Genomic DNA, 27966 nt, shown 5'->3' on the forward strand with positions numbered 1-27966 from the left:
ACTGCTGAGGGGAACTGAAGTTCTCTGAACACAGCTCAGAACTGATATTATTCTTATCCTCCCCTGCTTGATGCTGAAGTCAATAAATCAATACAGCAGTTGGTGCTATTCTGTGAACACAGGATAATGCCTTAAACCCATTAGGTCAACCACTGGTTTCACTGGAAGCAGAAGCAGGAGGTAGAAATGCAACATATGCTCAGAGCCCAGAAGGCAAATCATATCCTGGGCTGCATCACAAGGAGCGTGGGCAGCAGGTCAGGGAGGTGATTCTGCCGCTCTGCTCCGCTCTGGTGAGACCCCACCTGCAGTGCTGGTCCAGCTCTGGGGTCCTCAGCACAGGACACACATGGACCTGCTGGAGAGGGGCCAGAGGAGCCCCAGAAATGACCCGAGGCTGGAACAGCTCTGCTGGGAGGACAGGCTGAGAGAGCTGGAGTTGTTCAGCCTGGAGAAAATAAGACTCCGAGGAGACCTTATTGCAGCCTTCTGGCACCTAAAGGGGGCCTACAGGAAAGCTGGAGAGGGACTTTTTAGCAGGACCTGTTGCGACAGCACAAGGGGCAATGGTTTTACACTAAAGGAGAGTAGGTTCAGGCTAGATATGAGGAAGAAACATTTTACTGTGAAGGTGGTAAAACACTGGAACAGGCTGCCCAGAGAGGGGATAGATGCCCCATCCCTGGAGACATCCCAGGCTAGGCTGGACCTGGCTCTGAGCAACCTGGATTTGAAGATGTCGCTGCTCATTGCAGAGGAGTTGGAGTAGGTGACCTTTGAAGATACCTTCCAACTCAAGCTATTCTATGATTCTATGAAATCAGTTCTGAGCTTCATTGATTTTATTTAACATGGCAGGTACAGTAGTTGCTCCATGTTTGGCATTTTCATGTCTGCTACTGGAAGCAGAGGCAGCGATGGGTGGCTGGGAATAAGCACTGCCAGGCCATCCAAGCTTGTATGTCAAGACCTAATTTCTTGGTCTTGTCAGTAGAGAGTGGGAAGTTCTTTTGGAAATTTTGAAAGTTGGAAATGAGTTACAGAGTCTTCTCACGAAGGACCTCCAAGACACCAAACGCATAGTTGTTCAATTGGAAAAGATTCATTAGGCACAATTTAGCCTTACCTTTGGAAAACAGTCTCTCTCCTTAAAAGGTTTAAGCAACATTGTTGCATTGCATAGTGCTGTAGGCATTTCCATCACTATTTACAGAAGGAATAATAGAACTCAGCATAAGGTTAAATGCCTATAGTGTGGCATCATGCTGCTGTCTCATGTTTCTCCTGCAACCTTTACTATGAGGCCACCGATCTGCTTTGACAATTTACCTCAGATGAGAATAGTTTTCTCTGAAATATGCCAGATAGGCATTACAGTATCTGGACAGTGTTCAGACTTATGATCAAGCAGAAAAGGAAGGGAATAGAAAGTAACAAAACCAGCTTACCTCTCTTCCCATTTTTAATTATTTGCTAAAGAAATATTTGGTCGTTTAATTCATGCTTGTATTAAAGTTCGGTGAGTAAAGAAAAAAGCAGATATCTGATGTTCAACTTTCGCTCTTTTATGAGCCACTCAGTCTTACAGGAAATTTGAACTGTTGCCCAGGGCACTGAGTGTGTAATTTGGTTTTAGGGAATCCTCAAATTAGCTAAAAAATACAAAAAGGAGGGAAAAAAATCAAATTCATGTTTGTAAGAACCTGTTGAATATTTCTTCCACCCGATAGTCAGTGTCCTTTCTGCAGAAAAAAATTATGTCATCATCATCTCCACCATTATAATCATCATATCTCCAAAAAACTGAAAGGAACCCTTCTAATTCCTATTAAAACTTTAGACACTTTCTGTAAATTTGTTAGGAATTCCTGTAACTATAGGGGCATTTCAAACACCCTGCAGTCCTGACCAAAAAGGTCGCTCAAAGAAATAACATTAATACAGACACTGAGAAATGTAAAATTCCTGCCAGTGTCTCCCAGTGAAGCTGTGCTTATCTGCTCTGGGATTTTCTGAACAGTGGTTTAAAATACAATGCCAAGGAATGTATCAACTGATCATTTAAAATGATACAGTGCAGATGGCGAATGCCTCCTCGGCCTGTGTCCATGGTATGACCTTGTGTAACCTTGGTTTACAGCCTTAGTAACAAGGAATAGAAAAGAATGTTCATTCTGCAATGCCTGCACAGAAATTTTATGAACTTTCACAGTTTTCATTCAGCAAACAGCCACAAGAGGGCATCTTTTTTCTTGGTTTCTTGCACTTCAATAAATGAACAGTTTAATTATTCCACAAATTCTTTTGTATAATTCTCGAAAGATGACTCTTCTGCTATTTATGCAACCAAAACTATGTGTTTTCATGATAAAAACGTTTCCAAATCCATTTCTTTTACGTTTCATAGAGGCTGCAGGCTGGTTCCACAAATGAGAAAAAGGGACATTCGTACTGATTTCTTTTTCACAGGAGTCTGAAACATCTCCAGTACATGAAGCGAGCACTACTTTTCATCATGTTTTCTTTTTACCAGGATTCATGTTTTCAGAATGCATCAAAGCCCAAGTCTGTACTTTTAATGAATGCTTAAGAAATCAACAGGGATTTTTCTGCCATCAACCAGCTCCTTATTTTCTCTTTCTTGAGCTTCTTCTGGAGCAGCAAGTGGTTACCAGCAGAGTGCCTGTGATGCTCAGTATGTATCTGGGCATGAGGTAAAGTACAACAATCATCCTACAGGAATTTAAAACACAAACTGGGCTCTAATCTGCATCATACTGATCACAATGATATTTTTGTTAAAAAGTGACATCCAGGGATTAAAGCAATGGGAAGTCTTATTGATGATAATGAAATGAATGTGGGAAATCAAATATAAAATTCCCTTTTGAAGGCCTTAAACATCAGAAGTCAATGGCAGCTATGAAACAACCTGGCTTCAAATCCCTCCATTTATTTTGTGGGAATAGAAGACACATGTAGACAAGTGGAGTCTGTGTATCTGTGTGTGCAAAGTTTATAAAACCATCACCAGCTTGGTCCTGTAGCAACAAACTGTTTCAGAAATATAGATAAAAAAGTGTAAAGCTGGCTTTTGGTGAAGTTAGGAAACAAAAACAAAATCCATATTTAAATACTACCCTGTATGACCAGACCACCCATCTGACTTCTATGTGAATGGCAGGTGAAGATGAATTTCTACTGAGGGTGGTAACATAGTGGAAACTCCAATACATTCATCTGGATTTCTTTGGTTCTCCTGTTATTTCATGGAGCAACAGTTGGGGTCTGTTCTGCAACTGCGTTGCCAGCTGAAGACTTTCAATCTGAGCTCTTCACTAAGGGAAACACAGTTTTTGAAAGAGTCCCAGTGTGCCTTGTCTGGAAGCATCTGATATTATCTGTGCCATGTGTTCAATGGCTCTCAGCCTGTGGGCAGAAAGGCTCTTCCTTAGGCAGCCACAGAAGGAAATACGTTTGAGAGAAGGGTTTGGTGTGGGAGTGGGTTAGTCCAAGAGAGAAATTCTCTCTTAGGAAGTGGTCTGCAGCATGCGAAAGCTGGAGAACCACCGATGTAGCACATTCCATGGGCAAAACAAATAAATGCAAAGGCAGATTTATCCCTGGCAGCTACAATTTCACATGCAGACTCCTCTTAAACATGCACCAACCCCTTGCTATGAGCCACTGCCCATTTGCTCTCTCCTTTATCAGCAAGTGTGGCCAGCTTGCCTTTTTTTTTTCTTTTTTTTTTCTTTTTTTTTTTTTTTAACTCCCAGTCTACCAGGCAATGACCCGCAGTTCATCTCCAGCGGGAATGTGTCACGAGAATAACGTGAGTGGACCTGAGGTTGCTTTAGACATTATGACTTGGACCAGCACCCGTGCAGAGTGATCACAATATTGGATTGGGATTGCCCCTGTGCAAACTTACAGCTGTGTGATCCAGGTCTGTGGTCCAGAGGAAAGCACATGAGCTCGGGGTCCCGCAGTGCCCGGTCTCATCAGGGTGGGCATATTCCTGCCACGGTCTGTGTGTCTGATTGTGTGTCTGTGTGTGCACTCCGGCGCTTTTCACGGAGCTAATAGTGGCCGGGGCTGTGACCTACGCCGGGAGCAGCAGCAGTGGGTGTGTGCCTGAGCTGACACACACACGCAGCAGCCCATTTGCTGGAGGGGTGTGCATGTGCGTGCGAGGGAGTGGAAAGGGGTGGCGGGGATGGAGGAAGGGAAGCCAGGGGAAAGTCTGACACTCCGCGCAGAAGGAGCGAGACCCTCCGCCGCCGCCACCGCCGCCGGGGAGGAGCCGGCCTCACTCGCAACGCCTCCAAAAACCCGGCCACCGGCCCCGGCCCCGCAGCGGTCTCACCCCGCACCTCGCCGCCGCTCCGGCTCCTCGGCAGGTACCAGCCAGCCCCGCAGGCAACCCCGCCACTTTACGCCGCTCCGCTGCGCGCTGGGGCACTTTTCTGGGGAAGGGGTGGAGGTGGGGCGGGGTGGAAAAGTGCAAGGGGTCCCCCCTGCGTGTCCCGGAGCCTCCGCTCGCCTCTGCCCCGACAGCCGCCGTGGCCGCTGCGGAGCGGGTGACAGCGCCCGGCACCTGGCGGCGGTCCCCGGGCCACCTGCCCCGCTGTCATCAAGGAGGTGCTGCCTCGGGGAAATCCCTCGGCTCTGCCCTGGGAGCGCAGCAGAGGTGGGTTTGGGTGGTCAGGAACGAGGAGGTGACAGTTTTGCGAAGCAGGGGTGAAAGCCTGGGGAGATGGAAGTGTTGCCGGCAGGGGGAGAGTTTTGTTCCCTCAGTCCCGGCACCTCCGCGCCTGATACAGCTTCGCATAGGTGTCTCAGGGCGATGGAAAGGGTAGCGTGGGCATAATCAGCCCGTGTCTACCAGTAAAACTGTTGCGTATTGGAGTGGTGGCAAAATTCCTTCCTTTCCACAAAGTCCTCCAGCATTGCCATGAGCTCGACGCCGCCGAGCGTGTCCATCACTAGGGGCTGCAGAGCACCTGGTTGGCCCGGGGTGCTCACTGAAATGAGATTGTCTTCTCACACTGACAACCTCTGCTTTGTGCAGTAACACAGAGGGTGGTAAAGCTCCTTGTTTTGCAGTGAATATTACAAAATGAAAGTTTTTTGCTTCTAGAATGGAAACATTCCTGAGCACGTTAGGTAATTGGTGACTGTACAGAAGAAGCTGAAAGCAGCCACTTATGTTTCTTTTAGAAAAGCTTCACTTCGATTTGAACTGGGGAAATTTGTCCAAGAACAATAGAGATCAATGGGGCAGCAGTCTGACCATAAGCAGAGAGCACTTTGCTGAGAAAGCAGCAGCTGAATGCCACATCTGTGCCTCTGACAGAGGTCACGAAGATGCAGGCAAGAACTTTTGTAAGAACATTTTAGCATGTCTTTTTTTTTTTTTTATATATTTATTATTTGCAGATCTAGGAAATCTAGGGAACAGGTAAAGAGACTTAATTTCACTGTTAACCATTAGGAGGTGATTTACTGTATGGAACAACAATTTCATAATGTTTTTCAAACCCATATTGGTATAGCTGATGCAATTTTCATCTTTGCCTTTGAATTAGTTTGTTTAGTTTATTATGGGCCTGATCCAGAAAAGCACTACTCATCATCATCTGCAAGGTATGTAAGGGTTAAGGTCTTTCCTAAACCTGTAGAAAGCTGGGAGTCTAAATAGCTTTCTGAAGAGGAATTTCAGTATTTTAATCCATAATTGTAATCCTGCTGTCAAACAGAGGTATCCAAATTCTGCAGGTGTCATACCTCTTGTTCTTAAAGTTTCCGTGACAAGTCCTGCTCTGCAGTGCTTCATAAAGAGAAGCGTTTCAGCCTTGATGAGGCTGAACAGCTTGGCTTCACTTTTATTTGAACTTTATTTTGGCTTGGACATCCAGATTAGCCTGAGATTCAGGAACTAAATTTACTTTCACTCTTCTTACCACTGGATCAATCCAATAGGGATTCTCAGGGTACGGTGAACAGAGTGGACTCCCCATTAGGTGCAGAGCTGAAGCACAGAGACATGTGCTCCAAACCAGGCAGAAACATTTTGAGCCAAGTCTCCCGCAGCCACTATTTGGGCTCTGCCCATGGAGCGCTTTAACCAGAAATGGAAACAGCAGCTTCACCAGTATTCTATGACACATCTCAAAATATAAGAATGACTGCACTTAGAAGAGCTGGTATAAGTTGCTTTCAGGACAATAATCCCAGGAAGAAAGAAGAGCCTTCCAGTAGTGGTGAGAGAGGTGACTAAATCTCAGAAAGATATAGTTTTGAGTTGTATTCCTGACCTCAGCTCTGGTTTCTTGGGTAGCTGCTGTTAGATTACCTTGAAGAGTGATACCTCTTTTGACTTCCACTCTCAAGTACCATCCTCTGCCTGCTTCCTTCCAGCTGCAGGTTGTGCCTTCAGCCGACCTTCTAAAATGCTGTTCCTAACAGCCCTGATCTCACTCTGCTTCTCAATGGTGTTTTGCTGTGTTTTCTGAGAGGTGATATTTTCACCGTAGATACCACTATGTTCACCATGCAAATTATACTGCACCATTTAAATTCTATTGGGATTTTGCAATGGAATTAAAAGAAACAAGGCTCTAGGGGAAAAAAAAGTTTTAATTAAGATAGAATACTAAATGGATCTAGATGTTGTTGGGGAAGAACCCTTTAAAACATTTGAGGATACTGCATCATTATTACTCAGAGATTAAATAACAATAATTAAGAAAATCAACACTGTGAACATCAAGGTATTAAAAAAGCAAAGCCAAAGATATAAACACTCCCAACAAAACCTGTCCTTATTTTGGTCCAAGCAGAAGGGATATACTCAGCATCTCTTTCCATATTCTATCACAGAACAAGTGGAGGTGCAAATGCTCCACACAGTCAGGATCTTTACAGTTTAATCTGCAGAAGGTCATAATCATTCAGAGTCGCTCTGTAAGCGTGCTGTCAGTTCAGGGTAGTCCAAATAATGGTTTATTTCTAGATTCTTTTTGAATCTCTGTTTTGTTTCTTCTCTCATTCTCCTTTTTGCTGTTAAAAACACAGAAGTTGTAATCCCAGGTGTCTCTTCACTGTGCACCACTGCAATGTAGACATACTGGTTACCTATGTCTCTGGAGAGGCTGATTCATCAGCTGGGAATCAGCTGAATTCCTAGCACATGCCGGCATTTCTTTGACTAAAACCCCTGGTGCTGGAACTGGCCACTGAGCCACCTCTGTAGTCTTTGAGGTTTCCTACATGAGGGAATCCTTCGGTGCTGGTTAAGCAGGCTTTCCCACCGCACTTTGCTGGCACAGCAGCCTGTGGGATAGCCAGCGCTATGTTTGGCCCATTGTGTTTTTAACCCATGGAAAATGCTTAAGGTGCATGCTGAGTGCCATTAACTCGAGCAGATGCAGTGAATGTGTGATGTGTTTGTTTTCTTTGCCTTCTGGATTTTCTCCAACTACACACAGGTAACAGAGAAGCTCACAGTGAAGCTGTGCCCATGAGATGTAAAGCGTGGTGGCTGTATTTAAACTATGTGTAAAATGAAGTTTTGCTCCATGGGTGTGTTATTTTTATCTTTTGTATAAAGCTGCGCCTCTGTCATACATCTTAACACAATCCCCCGCCCCCTAACATTTATGTCTGGGTTTCTATATTTTATAAATTTAGTACTGGCAATGAGTCAGTGCTTAGATTACCCTTGTAAAATCTTTAGTCCTTTTATCCTCTCCTTTCTACCCTTGTGTATTCAGAAAGGCCCCTATCTGGTGTTGTTATTTTTCACATCCTAGAGACATGCTGTGTGAACATCCACATGTTATCTGACAGTGGGTGATTGAAAAAAAAAAAAAAAAAAAAAAAGACATGCTATTCTACTCTCCCCAGCTTAGATGGATCCAACGTCACATGGAGTGGATCCAGGATGAGTCAGGGAGCAGTGCTGTAGTCCAAAATTCCAGTTTGCATTACAGCTGGGAGGCAGCATTTAGCATCATGTGGATTTATTTTCTTTTAACAGGAACTCCAAAATAATTTATGGAAGTCATATAGTCTAATGGGCAGAACAGATAACAGTAAGCCAAGAAGAACCTGGATTCCAATCTGGGTTGAATCATTGACTCAATGTGACTATCAGGGTGATGGGTGTGGTGTTTATACCTGGAACATTATACTGGCCTTAATTAAACCATTGCACTCCCCTGAAACTTACTGGAAAATGTGATTAAGTTTCAGAGCTCTGTTGGTACCAAACCATTTACCTAATAGTGAGCTTCACTGCTCGGACTAAGCACATTAGAGGCATTTATCTGCTGGCATTTTTTTGCAGGACAAATCCTAAAGGGTTCAAGATACATATGGCTAATGACAAATTCGTTCTCTAGAGCTTATTTGTATGTGGAGATTTGGAATTCGTGAGGACCTTCTGCACTGCATGAATTTCACTCTGTATACATTACTCAGCTTTCAGTAACACCTATCCTTTTTCTAGATCTTTGCATGTTTTTCTTCCTGTGTTATTATAAACATAAAGAAGTGTCATGTGAGCGTTTTCTTTTCATGTGGTCAGTTTAAAAGAAAAAAAAAAAAACATATCCATAATTAAACTGTTTCCAGTCTACTTGTCAATGAATCAGTAGACCTGCAGGAAACAGATGTCATGTGGAAGAAGAGAGGCTACAAAGTTTGTAAAGTCTGAGCATACTCCAATGATATGCTGAGTTTTTGTTGTTGTTTTCTTATTTATTTTTTTCCAAGTGGGTGGGGTGGGGAGGAGAGAAGTTACCAATTTTCCTGGAATGTCCCTTTCCAAAAATCCTGGAGACACTGCAGCCCTGAGTCTGAGCTCATCTTGCGTCAGCATAACTCAGGACTAAATGCACTGGAAACAGAAAGCCTAGGATTAGCTGAAAATTATACAAAACTAAGGCTGTCATGAAATGAAAGACTCGTGCCTGTTCTCAGTCTTTCTGTACTTGGTGACTTCAAGGGACTTAAATACATTTTTAAAGATAGACTGCTGTGTAAAATGCCCTCTAGAAAGAGGTACTTTCCTGAAGTCTAAATCTAGAGTGAGATCAAGTCTCTTAAAATTTAAGTGCAGTCCTGGGGGCTGATGTGGCCAAATATTCTAGCTTAATCTTGGCTAGAATTTTAACAGTTTGAACAGCTAGATCTAATGGTATGTGCCTACCTAGCTTGTTATATTCCCCTGGTATTTATCAATGACACACTCCATATAATTGTGGTTACTTTTTGTCCTTCTAAAATCCTTTTTTGGTTTTGCAATTGAGAGATTGCAGAGAGAGCATGTAAAAAATTCTTTCTCAACCAAAGGCAAAAAGTTGATATTTTTTTCCTTCCACAATGAAGAATTAAAACAATGTCTGTTGCTCTCATGCTTAATGTCAGAATCTCTACTAAAAACAGTAAGAAGAAATATGATGCATTTTCCATATGGAACTTATACCCTGTAATTTTATAATGCACATATGTGAGGTTTTATCAAGACTTATACTAAAAGGCTTTAGAATAGTGTAATAAAGGAAAACTGTTTATAACAATTTTTGGTATCAAAAGAGCTAAACAGTTAAAACTTGAGAGGGGGAAACAAAATGAAGGGCAATGACAAGTAGTGTTTGACTGCTGCAAATGCAGTTACTTTTCTCCAACATTTACAGAAAAAAAACAGCTTTGACTGTAAGTTTCCCCCACTATTTTCTGATTTACTTAATAATCTGTGCCTTTGCAAGATGCAACATTGGTATAACTATTCTCTTCTGAGAGACATGTTTCACCTTCATATAAATAGCAGTCGTTTACTTAATTTCATGACTTATTTTCTTTTTTGAGCAGGTGCCTGAAAACCTTTATTAAGGACATAAATAAATATTCAAAGCTACTACAGTATATCCTACTAATAATGTGATCACATATTACATCTCTGAAGATCTGTTGTTTAATAGAAATCAGAGGAGACACAGAAACTAATTTGTTTACAGGTCTTCCATCTTTCTTAAAATCTTGTTTTTAGTTGGAAGTGTGTGTAAGATATGGATAGTCGTGATTTATTATTTCTGTTTATATAGTCAGTAGTTGCAAGAAGTAGAGCTTTTCTCATTCAGAAAATATATGCAGTAGCATTAGGAGATAGAAGTCAGAAGTGAAGATCCTGTTGTGTTTAGCACCAGTGATGTTTCCAACTAAACAAAAGAAATGAAACCTGCTTTCATCCATAGTGTAAGGCAAGAGTCAGCAAGCACAGAAGACTCAGATATTCTAGTTCCTCGAGAAGACAAGTAACAAAAACAATTTTATTTTGTAGAATAAACAGACATCTCAGCCTGTTTTTCTATTGTTGAATGATATAAGCATCAGGGCAAAGTTGAATTTATAATGGCATTATGAGATCTCCTATTGTGAAAGATAAATAGCAAATTTGGCCTAACGCCTCAATAAATTAATTACGTTGAATTAACCTGACTTTTGGTTCCTGTGACCCCCTTAGTTTAGCAGATTAATTTCTGAACAATGAAGCTTCAAAGAATTCACTTCATTCTGGGGAGGTATATTATAAAGAAGTTAGGGGAGGCACAAAGTGTCCACATGAACAAATCTGGAATTCTTGGATCCGTTGAGCCATGTAATACTTTGAGGTGGAGACCCTAAGCCTTTGTGTTTCAACTGGAGCAGAACTTGTCTTTAAAAGAAAGAAAAAACCCATCTGCTAGAAACGCCATGCAGAAACTCAGATTTACCAAGCTAGAAAAAAACATAATTCAGGATTTTTTCATCTAGGGAGCAGGCATACCAATTTTTACTGTATCTTTATGTACTTCAGCACATTAATAATGAAGTTGAATGGTGTCAACTGGGTTGCTATTTAGGAGTAAAATATTGTAAATCAGTAATTTATAGAAACAGATCAATTCAGAGTGAGCTAATAAAAGTAAATATCTTTATTACCCCTATCTCCTTCCTGAAGCTGAAATGTAACACCATTTTTTCTAAGTTTTTTGTCAATGGATCTTTAAATCTTCATGTCTTCATTTCAGAGTTTTAAGTTAATAAAGTATACTTCCTGGGTGAGGGGTTTCATAATGATCATTTTAATTATAGGAAAATCATGCACAGATGTGTGAGTTTTAATTTAGCACAAGCCACTGTACATTTCCTATTAATATGATGTACTCTTGAGTTGAGGGGTAAACTTCTGCCATAGCTTGTAGATAAAACTGCTGCACAATGTCCATGGGAGTGATGGTAGCACAGAACAGTTGTGTTTGAAAAAAATTGAGGTAGAACAAGCTGTGTCTTCAGTTGGTATAAACTAGAGACACATAACTGAAATTGGTGGAGTGATCTGTAATAGCTAAGGGCAGTCCTATGTCTTCAGAAGGAATGTGCAGCTCCAAAAGTGGGAAGAGGAAAGCAGATGTTTAAATTAGCTGTATACACCAGAAACAGTCGAGAGAGTAGAGTTGTAAAGAGAAGCTAGAGACTGAAGTACTAAACAAGTACTATTGCTTCTTGTGCACCATTTGGATGATTGTGGTAGGATCCCCAAAAACCACAAGTCATGAGGTAAAGCAAGTTGCATAAATACATTTTCAAAAATCTCTAACATATATTTATAAGTGGTTCATGTGCCTGATCTTGCCTGAGGTGACCTGGAAGTGCAGCTTTTCAAGCACACATCTGGATGGTGGTCTTGCTGATGCTTGGGAGTGTGACTTTGTCAGCCACTGTGGTTCCACTTTGTTGTGAGTGCTCTGTTATCAATGGCTCAACAGAAAGGGAATGGAGCTTGGCATAGTTAGAGCATCGCCATTCAGGGATAAGATTTCTCTTACTGGACCAGCTCCAATTAATGTTTTGGTATCAGCATTGATATTTCTTATTTGGTACTGAAGTAAAGTATGGAAATAATCTTTAGGAGTCCAATCCCATCTGTTCCTGGAGGAGTGAGGTAACCTTGGGGCTGCTGGCTAAAAGGTGTCAGGAGAGGTGGATCACTGGTTTCAGTCTGTGGGAGAACAGGGCACACTTGGAGCCCATCCCCGTTTTGCAAGTAAGGTGGGCAGAGAAATGCCTCTTTTTGAACATCACAGGCACTGAACAACTTGGAATAATCACACCTTTGTTGTATGTGCACCCAACAGCCTAGGTGCCATGGGGGATGTGTTGTTAAGCAGGTTTGTCTACGTGCAAATCCTGGTAACAGTAGAAGACTGGTCTTATATTGGTCTCCAACACTGAACTTGGCTGACTGAAAAGGCAGATAAAATCATATCTCTCTGTTATTAATCTAATATGTTGGCTAAAACAATGTTAATATGCAAGGATGCTTTACATAACTACTGCCTGAATCATTGTGGTCTGACGATCAGATGCTTTATAAAACACATAATCTTGTCAGAACTGAGGTTTTCTCAGACCTGATGAAATCCAAGGTGTTTATTTTAAGACTAAATTTATTATTTTGTAAATTGAACTCGAAGTTTTAAAAGCTTTGAGGAAAAGCTGACGGGACATAATACTTGGAGTGTCAGTCCCACCTAATTGAAGAAAAAGTGAGAGAATTGACACATCTAAGAGAGTTACTAATATTGTTCAGGCTTAAGGATCTTTTAGGTCCTCTTTCTAGAAGAAAAGGTGTGTTTACCTCTGCTATTTTATGCTGTCTAACTTTTTAAGATGAGTGTCCTGGGTAATACCATTTGCAGTGTACAGATTTGTTCAGGAGTTATGACTTGGTGGTTATAGTACTCTATTGATGTCTACAAACAGCAGATATGTATTATCTCACAGAGCTGCCTCAGCCTGAAAAAAGTAAAAAAAAAGAATCTGTGGCAAAGAAATATATTTCCCAATATAACACCAGGACAACATATACATGCTTCAGCGAAATCAGGGGAGTTTTCACATGGCAAGATTTTCTGCCTTCAGATAAAATCGTCATAGACTGCTTAGGCTGAAGACTGATTAAACTCACAAAATAAAATATATGCGAGGACGAAAATAGTAGACTGATACTCTTACGGTATCCTTCTGAAAATTCGTGTATCCTTTTTTTTTTTTTCCTAAAGAGATTTATGCTTTTAAGCACAGATCAATTGTTATGCTGTGCTCATGAACCTGAAGCTCCTGTGTCCTTTGCTTCCTGCGCATTTACTACAGCTCGTTGCTTTCCTAAATGGCAACAAGAGCACCATTATGAAACTCATGACACAGATATTGATCTCCTTGATGGCACTTCAAATGATACCTGATGTATAGAAGAATTATTGTGCTTTGGCTCTTACAGTGATGAAAGGATCAGGGTTTTTTTTTGTTTTGTTATGTTTTTTTTTTCCTCATTTTTTTGCTGTTCTACACTGATGCATAAGGCTGAAGAATAAATAGTTAGGCACAAAACACTGCTGAAAGCTCCAGTGCCAATTTCTGTACTTTTTCACAGCCTGATAGAACCATCATCACCTCTTTGCTGCAGTGGTTCTCCAGGTTCTCCAGGTGGTTCCAACACACAAGACAAGCTGCTCTTGCCTCCAAACTCTTCTCTCTAAAATTTCATCTTCTTCATACAGTTGAAGTCTCTCTTGTGCTTTAGTAAAAACTCCAGGCACAGTTATCTTGTATCCTGTCAATTCCCAGAAACAGTCCCGACACAACGAAAAAACTCCACTCCCTAGGGGTACACTACTGAGTAGCAATCTTGCATGTGGGGTGTTAAGCTGTTAAAGAGAGAGAAGTCAGACAGATTTCAGATCTTGTTTCAGGTTTTCAAGACAATGGTAAAAATGCCTTTGTTTGTGATAGCAATTATGCCAACGATACCACAGGCACAGCTGTTCTGCAGTTAGTCAGTGCTGAAATATGGACCACAATTTTCTTCGAAAAGATGGGCTTTATTTCTATTTTTATCCTAGGATATCACCCTGTTTTAAGAACAGTAAAATCTGGCTTTATGAATAGTGTCGACCAAAAAAAAGTACTTTCCATCCTTTCTGTCCTTTCCTTCTTTGCCTTCCCTGCAAATAAGGTAAATGACACTAAAGTGATATGAGAAGAGCATTTTGGAATGTATTTGCATTCGTTGTGTTTTGTTTTCCATCCAGGAATTCATATGACACAATGGAAAGTGGCACCTGACACCTCCAAGATAAACTATTAGTTTTTATTGTCTATAAAGTGCTATGCTCACCTTTATGAGTGAAATTGTATGTAGGCCCAGAATAACTGGGACACAGTGACTTTGAATATAGCTAGGATTATTATATTTAGTGCAAACATCAGCAGAGATTACTGTGGTCTGTTGTGTTGACCCTGGGGGAACCTCACAAGGCCTTGCAGTAAGCACTGTAATATCCCTACTGTCTACTTGTTTTCATTCTTTTCTCAACAAAATAGCACTTTGGTGCTCACCAGGCATGATCTGTTTTAAATTGTGCTGTCTCTCTTCATTCTTCTTTGAGCCACATGGGAAAAGAGGTGTGAGTACAGGCAGTTAGAAGAGTTGGAGATGTTCTGGTGGAGGATGGAGAAATTAGTGACTAATACTGTGGAAAAAAAAGTTTTTCTGTAGAGCCACAAAGATTCTCTGGGCATTATGTTCAGATGGATCCAGCATCCTCACTCAGTGTCTTCACTGTTTTCCCTTAGAAGATCAGTAGTTTTTTTTTCCAACTCGTTTTATTAGATCCCACTGATGGATTCTGGTCTGACCTACAAATACATTGCGTTACAGAAAGCTTCTCAGGCTTAGCCTATGTGTGCCACCACTCAGAAAGAAAACCCAGTGACACTGTGGTGGCAACAGCAATTGCTCAGAGCTCTTTTTGGACATGCTCAAGTTGAAGATGTGACCTCAGTCCCATGGGTACCTTTTCTTGTGTAGCTGTCGTCTCTAACTCCTGCTTTTCTGTTAGGCTGGGAGAAAGTCCCAAAATAGGCATTTGAGTTTTTGGCAGTGTTTGCTGCCTAAGTGCTTATTCTTCGTTCCCCACAGAGATAGAGTGGTGCGTGGGATTCTCTTGTTTGTGTCAAACTTCGAAGTAGTGTGTTCCTCTTGTGGTTCACAAGATGTAGGTTGGAAACCCTGACACAGACCAAACATGTTTCCTTGTTCTGAAGCTGGGTGAAAAACTTTGGGAAAAACTTTCTCATTTTGGTGTAGGAATTTTACCTTTTTTAATATCAGAAGACAGCAAAATAATTTCATGGAAGGGATGTTGTAGAATCTTGTTTTCTTGATGTCCCCAGTAACTGAATCTTATTTGGACAATAAATGCTAATCCGTAAACCAGCTACTGGATTCAATATAAGGATAACTGCATAAGGTTTCTGTGGTCTGTTTAATACAGAAGTCCTTCAAATGTCCCTCTAATAATCTGAAGTCTGGAAAACCTTTTATAATTATTTAAATATCTTGAAAGATGCATGATACTTTACCTGCTTGTTTACCACAAGTTATCCATGCTCTGTGCTTGTAGTTTCTAAAAACAAAACACGAATAGGCTTTGATGATAATTCAAAGTTGATATAGGATTGTTTTGATTAGCTAGAGATCAAGGCTGTTGTTCTAGAAGGGGAGAATTGTGTAGTATCTTGTCATTTTTTTTAATGGTGTGAGACTGAGACCTCTCTCTCCCTACAGAAACTTGCTTTTCACACCAGACTGAGATAATTAAAAAAAAAAAAAAAGAAAAATAAAAAGAAAAATAAAATCAAGACAGATGAAAAGAATTAAACCTATTTTTAAAATTGACCCTTATTGTGACCCAGGTGCAAGTCCCAAGAAAGTCAGAGGACATGCTTAGCATTCAGCAGCTCTCCCCAAGATTATTCTAAGAAACACATATCGCCCAATACTGAAGCCTGCTCTGGTCTGATAAGGTTTGTCTACATGCTAAAGCCAGTGTGCTGTTAAAATAGAATAACAGCGTGCAGCGTGGTATCTTCTTTGAGGGTGCCAGAGCCCTGGAACAGGCTGCCCAGAGAGGTCGTGGAGTCTCCTTCTCTGGAGACATTCAAACCCACCTGGACACATTCCTGTGTGATCTGCTCTGGTGAACCTGCTTTAGCAGGTGGGTTGGACTGGATGATCTGCAGAGGTCCCTTCCAGCCCCAACCGTTCTGTGATTCTGTGATTCTTCACACTAAGTCTCTCCATGACCAGTCACAGTCTATATGTCCTGAGTTTGCTTTTAAAGCGAAGCAAGCTGCCTTCTAATTAAAAGCTTTCTAATGTACACTTTTGTGTGATGTGATTGCAGAGCAGTCAGTATGCTGCTAATTCACATCTTGCTGTATCTGGACTCTTATGTTGGTAAGCCTTAATTATTTCAATTTTAAGGTCTTGGTCCATTATTTCCATACATGCAGCAGGCAATATAAGTGTGCTGTACTGTGATAGAGATTGCTCAGATGCTACAAACCAGGGTAGGACTCTGTGCTCATTGAAGCAAATACAATATTCTCACTGATTTTAGTGAAAGATCCAACTTCAGGATAGTGTTCATGCGTTTATTTGTACCACAGTAACACCTAAAAATTCAACATGGAATTTTGGCCTCATTGTGCTATTACTGATAAGTTAATATCTAAAAAGAGCTTAAAGAATAGCAATAAATGTGAGAAGGGAGGCTTTGAGTCAGGTTTGATTTATGGAGAAAAATTAAAGGATTTGAGTGTGCATAGCTTGTTTGAGTGTGACAAAGAAGATGACATGACTGTAAATACTTCAAAAGTTAAATTCCAAAAACAGCAGAGGATTTGCTTAATGTTAAGGACATTCCAAAGGTTAGGACAGCAGCTCAGGAGACCTGGGGTTAATTCCATGACATATATCCTCAGGCAAGTCATTTCTGCTTAGATGCCAGCAAATTCCTAAAGGCACCCAACTGCCACTTCTTTGTCTACATCATTGAGTGTTAGTCAGCTGAGAATGAAAACTACTTAATTTAGACAATTAACTAGCTAAATACCTTTGCAGGTCTGGATCTTGGCCTCTACCTGCGTCAGCTATATATGCCTGTAAATGCGTAAAACCTACATTTTCTCACAGAAAGAGTGTGAAAATAATAGATTTGGAAAGTGTGGATGTTCAGACGTTGTAAAAGTGGGAGCCATGCGAGTATCCTGAGTAGAAAAACTAATTAAGATGGGATTTATTTCACTTGCCTTTAGTGTAAGGTGGTTACCTAATCTTCATCAGTTTTCAACACAAGAGATGAGGTTCTCCAAAGGGCAATGCACCCTATTAAGCGAGAGTATCTATGAGTCAGGGAATGAATTCACCCCAGCAGTGCACGTCTCCACCCTCTCTGGAGGCAGATGAGACGATGCCTGAATTTTAGCTGCTTGAAATTAAACAAGATGAATGTTATCTTAAGAATGAAAGGATCAAATCAAATCGACTCAGCTTGATTTAAAGGGAAAAAATGTCTCCAATAGCTGTATTCGCTGAAATGCTCTTTTAAAAGAACTACATAAAACCACCTCAAAGAACTCGTGTTTTCCTCCTATTATTTCTCATAAAGCATTCAGGAAGTCTTTTATTAAAAGCTAACTGCATGATAGAGCTCCCAATTATCTTTCTGTGAAGCAGTCCTGTGCAGACTAGCAACATCCAAAAGTGCTATGGTGCATGTAGTACCATGGAACGTTGTAAGGCCAAGTTACCTGACACTACATCTGAAAATCTAGGCCTTTAAACCTAAATGAGAGTTGAGCTCTTTTGGATGTCTACTCCTAATATCTTTTTCTTTATTACAACAGCCTCGCGCTAGTTGAAAATACTGTGTTACCTCTAGGTGGTATCTACCTCCTTGAAAATGACTGATCCTCAGAGGAAATACAGTTATGGGGACCATGAGTTTAAAGAAAAACAAATTACATAGGAAAATGAAAGTTATTCAGAGAAGAGCCACAAAAATTCTGGGAGCTTCTATCAGAGCTGCTGGAGGTCCATGTGCAAAGCAGCTGTAGGATGCTGGGGATCTGAGGAAAGGCTGAGCAACAGAAACTAATAAGGAAGACCAAGATGACCTATCTGAGGCCCCGGCTAACCCATGCAATTGCACGAGTTCACATTTCAAAGAAAGATGAGTTTAATTAGTTTATCCTGCTGTAGACGTGACTCAGTGAGTCGTCCCTTGTATTACTGCATTCGTTACCCCGCAGGACAGCAACGTCTCTTTGTGACTAGTTTACTCTTTTTGGTTTGCACTCTTCAAAGAAAAGGCCTGCTTTCAGGCTTTGTCCCTCTTGTTTTGGTAGCTCCCACCTCCAGCCTTGCCAGAGCTCATCTTCACACAGCTGGACTCTTATTTCCTTCCCAACAGCTTGTCGCTTACTTTACTGTCTCTGCAGGGAAGCGCGAGTCCCTTTGCTGTTCAGCCCTGTGTCTTCTCTCTCATCTATTGATGAAGAGACAGGGATGAATGAGCAATCATTCACTTCAGGGACAGGGACCTGGTGTCAGAGAGCCTGTGGCTACATACCATACCAGACTAGACTTTTGCTTGGGAATGTCTAAAATATGCTCAATTCAGAATAGTAAAATGTGTTTGTAGGAGTTTACATTTATTGCTTTTTCTCGACCTGGGAGACCCAACGGTTATCTCTTTGGGAAATCAGAACTGAATTGTCCTAAGAACTTGGAGAAGGATTTAGGGTGTGCACAGGGGATCTAAACATGGTGGGGATCTCGTCTGGGTGTGGAGCAATCCTGACTCAGATCAGGACATGAAATAAGAACTACCAAACTGAGTGTAATTTGGGTCACAAGGCTATGAGCTTAAAAGCCCATCTTCAACCTGAGTGAGATTTAGCCCACGAGTTACACGAGAGATGGACCTACCTCTGGTTCATCAGAAAGTCTGGACTTGAACTAAGCACCATGTTACTGGACACTGTAAGGACTCCTGGCTGTTCTTGCTGCAGAAGTGCAGATGCCCAAGGCACTTATGTTCTGCACTTTCAATGCGTAAGGGAATAAAGGTGGAGATTATGTAAACTGCACTGAGACCAGCTTCTCACTGGACTCCCTTAACACCCCAAAGTCTTAATCATTCCCATGTGTGACCCAAAACCTGTGAATTCACATCATCCGCTTTGTGCCCTAATTGAGGGGCTCTGAATCATTCTCTGTAAGTACTTACCTCTTTCCCCTGGTTTAGATCCTCGGAATCTCACCTAGATGCCTGAAGTGGGCAGTGGAAGATACTTCCAAATGCCCATTTGTTCAGACACAGAGAGTACAACTCCGTGCATGAGTGCTTGTCTGCAGGTCACCGCACGTTGTAAAATACAATACAGAGGACAGAGAGAACGCAGACAACAGTGACAGGAACACCACACTGCCTATATATAGATAAGTAACTGTTGTGCTCTGACTGTTACAGTTATTAACAACTATCTCACTTTTTGCTCCCTCTGATTGTTTTAACCATCTGGTGTCATTCATTATATACTTAGACAATATGATGCAAGCAGGAGATGCTTTTGTATCCTCCTTCATAGTATGTGCAGCACTATGGGGTCCTGCCCCTAACTGGGGCCTCTAGGCACTATCCCATTATAAATAATACATAAAAATAGATGAGCAGTGTAACATCCATCAAGAAAACCATACAGAGACCTAAACAGTGCTTTAGTATTGAATTGCTCTACTGTCTAACACGGGGTTCATGCAATAGCTTACCGTAGTTTTCTGATTTAGAAGACAGATCATACAAAGCCTTATATCTATGGGCAATATGCAGGGAGCTTAGGGGAAATCTATAATTACTAAAATTGGAAAGCGTGCCAAAGATTATTTACAAGTATGGGGAAAAATGCTTCTTTTGTCATGTTCAGGACTTTATCAGGTTTGTTTTGGAGGCTTTCCAAGATTAATAGAAAAAAACAGCCAAAAATTGTGAAGTGAATCAATCAGACCATATTTCAGCTGCAGCAATAGCTGCAGTAGCCCAGGGGTTTGCCACAGCTTCCTTTCTCTTGACACAGTATGGTTTGTTCGTGTAGTACCGGGTAGGATCACAGTAAGCAAAACAATTTGAGTGGCACAGACAGCTTTTGAGTTGTGCAAAGGCAATACACAACAGAAATAAGTATTATTATTACCTTTATTACAGGCATTGTTGTAAAGTTAATCTGCACTCAGAGCCTTACTGTACTACACACTATGTACAAAAAAGTTAAGTTAAAACTCCTCTGGAAAAAAGTTAACAAGTATGTTAGAGAACAAAGATGTACCTCAGAAATGAGATATTACTATTCTTATTTGGATTGGACTCATGAAGGTGTAGTGATTTGTCTTTGTAGACAGTTGTTCCTTGAAATCAATTTAATGGGAATGCTGAAGCAGATTTTGGAAGGTGGAAACGAACACGTCCATGGCCACAGACAGAAAACCTTGGTTCAAAATATTTAGTTCACTTTGGTTGAAGTGCTTTTTAGGCAGTGAGCTGGGGTGAATCTCTTAACTGTCGACACAGAAGCCTGTTTCAGTGCCAGAAGGTTTGGTCAAATAACCTCTGTGCTGGTTATTTTTTCTCTCCCCTTCATCTTTGAAAAACATACTGTTGCAAACTTGCAGCAGAAGTAGCATCTCCAGCCTCTGCTGCTGAACCAGAGTGGGTTTGTATGCGTGTGCACCAGGATGTGCTTCCATGTTGGTGACTGGTGGCTGCTGGAGCAAATTTCCCCTGTTGTTCACTGATGGTGCTGCAGGAATGTATAGTATTTAGTGTAGGAAAAACACATAGTATTTGATTTAGAGCCATCACTGCCATGGCTGTTGAGAACCTAGGTGGCTGTTTGTTGAAGGGACTGTGACAGCTTGCTGGGTGCTTTTATGTCACATCACAAATGACATTAAGATGTAAATCAAAGAGAATATGACTGAAGAGAGTAAGACATTTCCCTCAACTTCAAAGAGTTGGATTTGGCCTATTAAATCCAAAATACACACATGCAGGAAAACAAAGACAAACCTTCTTATTTATCTGTTTTCCACAGCATCTGTGTTAGTCTTTTATGGTTTAGCTGGGGTCATGGTGGCCATTTTCCTACCCAGGCTGGAAGAGGGAGACTTCTCTGTGGCATCAAATAATTTATTTTTGTAAACTTTTCAGACATCGAGCATCCCTGTAAGTGCATCCCCTGTATAAGTGCTGAGAACTGTGCAAGTCAGACTCTTGATTCTTTCCATATCAGACAAACTAGTGGCTGATTTCAGAGTTTCTTCTTACTAAACAAAGTCTTTCAGTTCTGCAGTTCTAAGAGTCCTTGGTTTCCACAGAACCAAATAAACCCATGAAAAGGAAAAGGCTTCTTTCATTGCTCTCAGGAAGAGTTAGGCAAATAACAAGCAGCAAGAGAAGAGGTAAGCAGTTGTGCCTTCTCCATTCATATCATTCACACTCACACATTGGAAAAAGTATTCTCAGCTCAAGAACGGGCTCATAATTAAAAGAGAAACATCCCCAAGGCTTTTGGAATAGGAAAAAGAAAAGAAGCTGCAGAAGCTCAACTCTCATGAGTTGTTAAAACAAAACAAACAGCTGGATGGCAAAAGGCTGTTCTTTGCTGTAAAACATTTCCTGACACTGTTTTTTTCCAAGATCCATGCTGTTTATTTATTTGTTTTAGTTTTTCTTTCTCATGAATTGATTTGATTAAAAAAAAAAAAGACATCTCATCTTCTGAATATTACAAGAGGATGCCAGCAATAATTTTGCTAGTTTCTTGAGTATGATCAGTTTTTATTCCCTTCTTCTGAGCATGTGGTGGAAGAAAGCAAGGGATTCATTACATATCCTTCTTTGTCTGCAACATTACCATCTTAGAAGTTTATTTCCCATTTCCACTCTCATTTCACCGTGAGCCTTCTGTCCTCAATCTTGCAGATCCTTTTCCAGCAAGTACAGCAGCACACTGAACTTAAGGTGTTTAAAGTAAATCAGCCAATGTGACTGCAGCTGAGGGTGACTCCATGAACAGGTGCTCTGAGAGAAGGGAAGAGGTGGTGACATGTGGCACGAGGGCCATGACAAGTACTGGAGGTCAGTAATGCCCCCCTGTCACAGCATTGCCTGCCTGGCTTTTATCACCTTGCTTTCTTTTTGAGGTCCATATCTCATGGAAAGTGAATTAAGAACATCCATGGAGAAGTCAGTGATCTTCTGTTCTAAAAGCATGTCTCTGAGCAGGATCTTGTAGGAGGACAGTTGTGTGCACTGCAGTTGATACCATTTACTGTTTTTTTCCAAGTTTGTCAAAACTTTTCTGAAAACAGAGAGTTTCAGTAATCATATCATAAAAAAAACCCCAAACAAACAACAAAAACAAAACCAAAAAACAACAACAAAAACAAACAAACAAACAAACCCCAAACAGCTGATGTTCTAGCTTAGCAGTGCCTTTTTTAAAATTAAAAGGGTTAAATTTCAAACATTTCACCTGTAACTTATGTGCCCACACACTCACAATACCTTGAATCCCCTTCCCCTTTGAACTTCTACCTGATGGTCATGTTAGCCTGATTTGGACATCTGTATTTACACTGTGGAATATTTTGCATGGCTTTGCCACGCCTCGTATTTTCCATAGAAATTACACAATGAAAGGCAGTATTTTTTAAGTGCCAAAACTTGATGGGATGCTTTGCTGGCTCTGTCACTGACTGCCTATCTTGCTTGGCTGATGACATTAGTGGCACATTTCCCTTGTGGGTGCAGGGACTCTCAAGCAAACCGCAGGAGGGACAGATGGGTCACATCTGTATTTGCAAGTCAAACAAGGCTAAAAGATGTTATTGACCTGCAATTGCCCATGACATTTGTTAGTGTGCTCACTGGGCTGTTTTTTGCTGTCGTCAACTGACACATTTCCAAACTCCCCTGTTATAAGCTGAGGGGATGTGGAGGGCTCCCAGGAAGCAACATGGATGGAAACACTGGGTTTTCAGGGGAATGGAGGTTTAGCTGTGTGGACAAAAACTGTGCCAGGCTACTCTGTCTCAGGATCTGCCACATTTTATTTATTGATACGGACTTAGGTTTGGGGTCTGGAAGCTCAACTCAGAGCTGCACTGGGGGTGACTGTACCATATTCCTGTAATTGCACAGGCTTTTCCTCCACCCATCTTTTATTTGTTTTGTCTTCTTAGATGTAAGCTCATCAGGAAAGGTCTTGACACTTGCTCTTTATTTGTAGAGTATTTAGTACCATGTGGCCCTGACCTGCATGTGTTTCAAAGCAAATTGAAAGTTCCAAGTTGAATCTGCTCTTGCCTGCTTGCTCACAGCTTTATATGTTTTCCCTGACTGTAACTGTACCATTAAGGAGGGAACACAGGGTAGATACTTAAGAAATGTAAAACCTGCCTCACTTCAGCCCTGACTATTTAATTTTGTAGGCTTGTGTCAGACTCTTAAGGTTAAAAATGTTTCTTTTCTTGTCTTGGCTTGAAAAGCAAATGGAATGTTTCAAAGGAAAAAGAAAAAAAAAGAGTCCATACGGCACAGGCCAGAGTGATGGAGTGATGCAGCCTTGCCTGTTTTTCTTGATCTGAAACACTTTATTAGCTGGAGCACAATATGGCCTGGCTGTCTCAGTTTCCATCCCATTTTTGGATGGAAAGTTGCACATGAAACAGGCACAGGAGCAACCATTTGCTCGTGAACAGGCAAAAGTTTGCCCATTTTCTTTGCAACATAATATTTTCCTTGGATAGACTTTTCTTCATCCCTTCCTCCTCCATGAACACCCCCAAAACTGCAGAGTAAATAATTTTAGCTTACAATGAGCAAATCTCTGAGATGATAATGAGAAGGAGTGAATAAACTCTCCATGTCTTACATGATACAGACTTGAACTCTGCTGAAGGGGCCATATGCAGCAAGGTCAGGAGTGTGATGAAGCATAAGTTTGGAAGGAGAATCTGCTGGAATGATAGTATAACCCACTGAGTGATAAGTGCTGACAGACTGGCACCCTGACGTTTGAAGTGCTTTCCCTTGCAGCAGAAGTATGTCTCTGATCCTGTTGTGTTATGGCCAGACTCGGTCTGTTTTGAAAGCCTATACTTTCTTCACGTGGAGCCTCAGAAAGATTCAGGCTGAATGTATTCGACAGAACCCTGAATTTTGGGCCACAGTTAAAGATAAATTTTAAAGATTTTATATGACCTTCCCAAAAGGCATTCGTAACAATAATCATAAACATATGTCAGTACATTTACATTATTATTATTACTATTATGTGTTCACATTAATGTTTTTCTAATACTTCACCATTAAGTCACTGTGCTTAGCGTACTAGTTCATAGAGAATAAAAGCATTAGGTTTTGATTTCAAGAGAATGATAAAAAATAACACTGGGAAGTTCAGTCATGTTCTAGTGCTTAACAAATTGGGACCATTATTCAATCTGTCCAGGCAGACTCTTGAGTGGTTCCTGTTCTTCTCTGTTTCTTTCCTGTGGGTTTAGCTCGTGAGTGCTCCCAGTATGGCCACACAGGGAGAGAAACTGAAATATGTGAGTCCCAGAGTGGGAGGTGGAAGATTAAGTGAAACGTCCTGGGACCTTCCAGGAGAAAGCTAGTCTGCTCTTTACCCAAACTTCAATGACAGAAGTAGTATCAGAAGCTAGTCGTGGATGGCTTGACTAATATGGAGTCTTAAGAAACAGTAGCTTTATGTTTTCAGTTCCTTGAATCAGTTTACTTCAGTTACATTTGGAAATTTATATATACAAAAAGAAAAGAACTAAAAACTTTGTAAGTAAAAAACGTTAGGAGAGAGAAAAAAGAGCCTTTAAAAAATATATTTATTTGTTTGTTTGTCTTTACATTTAGTTTCTAGTCTAGGATCGGGAGAAGTTCCCCATCTCATTTTCTGTATCTCCAGGACAGCAATATTCTGTCACATTTTCATAAAATTTCTGGTACCTGACACGGCAATTCTATCATCTAGTCTGGTTCTCTGACAACCACTGAGCAGAACATTTCACTGATTTGGAAGACAAGAGGAGACAGGGATATGACCCTTAATGGTACATCAGGCCTCTTTATCTACTTGAATACAGAGGGTATATCTGCATAGACAATAGAAGAAAACACTTTTCATTTTAGTTAAGAATAATAAAGCACTAACAGACATGTAGATATGTCAGTTTTCAGTGATTTGCAGCCATGCTTCCCTCCATCGGAAACAATGAGAAATAACTTGCAAGTGCTTTCATTATCAGCATCCCAAAGGATAACTCTCTATGCTTTCATTCCTTCCCACCCTCTAATGTATATGCATTAGGCTGCATTTTCTAACCATGCAATCAGAAAGCATGTGTTCCTTGGGACCTCTGGGTCATTCCTACAGAGGGTGGATACTGAATGAGAAAGACACCAAAGAAGTAACAATGTTGTCTTGTTATTTTTAAATGAGCTTAGTAAAACATTGCATTTATTTTCTCTCAGCTTCGTGGCCTTACTGTGAGAGGCAGGATCACATTTGGCATCATATCCCAGCTGTAGCACTGACATTTGTAACTTTTCAGTTCTTGGCCTTATAATCTTCTCATTTAATTTATCATGGAATCCCTTTTGTGTAGCATGACATTTTCTTTCATTTCCCCTGAAGTGAGGATACTGCCACAATAAGGACATGTGCACCTAACATCACTAAGAGACTTTTCCTTTTTAGCAGCAGGAGAACAAAAGCCTGTTGCACAGCCATGAAAGGGATTCATATCTTCATCGCCTACAGCCGGCAACCATGCTCAGACATGTCAGAGTTTTGCGATGGTTCAACAAATGATACTCAGTGAAAGATATTACGTAGGGAGTAACTATACGTAGATCTGGAACTGGAGCAACAAAAATAATTGTTCTAGGAATGTTTTTTGTTGGTTTTGGAAGCATTTGTTTGGTCTGGCTATAGTAAAATAGATAAACAAGTAATAGCATAGAGCTACATTTTTTCCTCCCATATAGGATCTGATACTTAACTAGAGTCCTCAGAAGGCGCTGAGCAGCTCGGGTTATATACTAACGGGTTGGTAGTTTCATTTTCTGGTGGATATTGTTTCTCTCTGTTGGTTATGCATGCATCTTTGAGTGACCAAGCTGCCAGCTTCTATTTTTCTGGTACCTAATCTGAATGGAGGTGAGTCTGAACCTTAGAAATATTATCAAATATTTTTACACTAAATTTATTAAAGACAAGATCTACTGTCATTCAAGTCATCTGAATGAATGTGCTCACTTATTATTCTGTCAAAACAATTCAGAACTGGAATGAAGACGATAAATTAAATATTTCTGTATTAGCGAACACAAGCATCACCAATATTATAGGGCCATGATGGTCATGATCTTTTTCTACCTAATTAGTGCAACTTCAGTGAAGTCAGTGGACACACGCCAATGTTCCCGTACTGATTACTCTCTGCATTACTCTGATTAGGCTCCACAGTGGAGACTTTGTTGTAAATCTTTGTTATAAATCTCTGCTACTTTCACTAAAAATGTGAAGACGTCTAGTAAAATACAAGGTAGTTAGTTGCTGGGAAAATAATGTAGTAGAAAAATGATAATGAATGATTAGATAATTATTATTTGCAACTGCAAGCTTTTCTGAAGTATTGATCATCATGATTTAGGCAAAAAAAATGCATTTTCATGCTATGCTTAGAAATTGCATGATCTCAAGGGGTTTGAAAACCTTTAAAGATATTGAGCATGGGCAATGGTATTACCAGGGGTAATAGTATTCTTACCAATTTATGTATTTGGTCTAAGTAGAAGAATATGTCCTTAGGAAAATTAACTTAGCATTCATCTGTAATGTCATGTGTGGATTTCAGAACATGGAATTTTCAGTATTTAGTTCTCAAATTAAATTTGATATAGAGCTTTCATGTTTACTCCAGTAACTCATTTGCTCAGGAGAATCAATTTACCTGATACACACCTCGTGTTATGGGACAACTTTATGCCTTTCTAGAGATACAGTTCATCTTAGCAAAAACAGAATGAGGCTGTCAGTATGCAGTTGTTTAAAATAAGCTCCATGCTTCACCGATGTGGTGGGTAAGACCATGACACAGTTTACAGATCTACACAGGATTTTAGAAGGAATTCATAGGGATTCCTATGGGGCTTAACCTTGTTGACAGTGCTATTGACATAACGCATTTTCTTCTCTGTTAACATGATGGAAATCTAAAATCCAGCCTTACTAAATAGCCTCATAGAGTTGTAGGAGGGTTACAACTTTTTTCAACTTTTTTTTTTTATTTAATTTTTATTTATTAACAAACACATTTTCCTATTAGGAGAATTTTCTGTGGACAGAAATGAACCATCTCTTTGATGTATCATGTGTGATGAAGAGATATTTCAAACTGAAGATTCTGTAATATCTTTCCTACATTTCTTGGTTGGCTGAATGAAAAGGAAAAAAATATGGGCTTAATTCTGTTTTTCATTAAGATGCTTGTGCTGTGACAATTGATACAACACTTATAGAAAGCTCTGTAGGAACTGAAAACTAGAGTGCAGAGAGGGAGATGTTGGTTTGCACTCTGACTCCTGTTTTGTACTTCAGATTTTCTCACTATTGCACAGCACAAATTTAGGGCACAGTTCAAAAAAGAAACTGCTAATCAATGGCACTGCTTGTGTTTTTCTGTTCTTGTGAGTGCTTCTGAAGTATCACTTTGTATGAACATTATTTTGCAACAAAATTTGTGCCTCTGTAATTGGGCATTATTTTGCTGACATTTTTCATTTTACACCAAAAAAGAATTCCAACCCTGCATTAAAAATAAAAAAATAATAATTAAAAAAAAAAATTCAGATTACATTGGCTTAGTATATTGAATGTGTTCCCAGAGACGTGTCCCAGAATCTATCTTTTTTGTTGCAGTGATAG

The 27966-nt window shown here is 40.5% G+C and overlaps 1 protein-coding gene across 2 annotated transcripts in view; it reads left to right on the forward strand.

Moving 5' to 3' along the window:
* The first annotated feature begins 3874 nt into the window (after nt 1–3874).
* SEMA3D (semaphorin 3D) overlaps nt 3875–27966 on the forward strand; it is a 142291-nt gene continuing 118199 nt past the window's right edge. Inside the window, exon 1 of one of the 2 annotated variants that reach the window (XM_065628540.1) lies at nt 3875–3949. The gene's annotated coding sequence lies outside the window, so the exon portion shown is untranslated. Of the gene's footprint in view, nt 3950–4209; nt 4404–27966 lie in introns of those variants that run through there. The other variant, XM_065628530.1, reaches the window with a different exon arrangement.

Source organism: Caloenas nicobarica, chromosome 1 (assembly GCF_036013445.1).
Source record: "Caloenas nicobarica isolate bCalNic1 chromosome 1, bCalNic1.hap1, whole genome shotgun sequence".
NCBI lineage: Eukaryota > Metazoa > Chordata > Aves > Columbiformes > Columbidae > Caloenas > Caloenas nicobarica.